Here is a 796-nt window from a genome sequence, read left to right on the forward strand (position 1 = left end):
CTGGGCTCAGCCTCCAGCCAGTTCCTAACCCAGCTCAGAGAGCTGCTGTCCCAAGCCAGGGGCTGACAGCTTGGCCAGCAGTTTGCTGTGGGGGACAGTGTCAAAGGCCTTGCTGAAGTCCAGGTAGACCACATCCACAGCCTGCCCCACATCCACCAGGCAGTCACCTGGGCATAGAAGGAGATCAGGTTGGAGAGCCAGGATCTGCCCTTCTACTGTGACTGCTGCAGCAATTGATGAACTTCTTGTCCACCAACAGTCCCAGGCTCTTCTCTGCAGAGCTGCTTTCCAGCAGGTCACCTCCTCACCTGTACTGGTGCAGGGGGTTGCTCCTCCCTAGGTACAGGACCAGAGAGAGCAACAGCCCTTGTTGAACTTGATGAGGTTCTCCTCCACCCAACTCTCCAAGCCCGTGCAGGCCTCCCTGAGTGACAGCACAGCCTGTCAGGGTGTCACCCACTCCTCCCAGTTTGGGACCACCAGCCAGCTGGTCGAGAGGCCCCTCAGATATGCAGAGGTCTGGCTCCAGCTGTGCAGGGAGCAGCAGCCACCGAGCCAGAACTATGCAGCTGCGGGTGTGCAGGGTCTGCCGGCGGGGGTGCACAAATGCACTGCTTCACTTGGGGGTGGATCTGCTCTGCTTTAGGGAGGGAGTGAGGCTGGGCTGAAGAAACCTGGCCCAGTAATTCCATGCATCCACCAAACCCAGGCAGTGGCATCCCAGCACCCCAGAGCAGCTTCCCAAATCCCCAGCCCAGCCCCTGGCGATTCCGCACCTGCCTCGAAGCATCCAGCG

This window comes from Melanerpes formicivorus, unplaced genomic scaffold (assembly GCF_026170545.1).
Source record: "Melanerpes formicivorus ecotype bairdi unplaced genomic scaffold, bMelFor1.0.p_v2 SCAF_6, whole genome shotgun sequence".
NCBI lineage: Eukaryota > Metazoa > Chordata > Aves > Piciformes > Picidae > Melanerpes > Melanerpes formicivorus.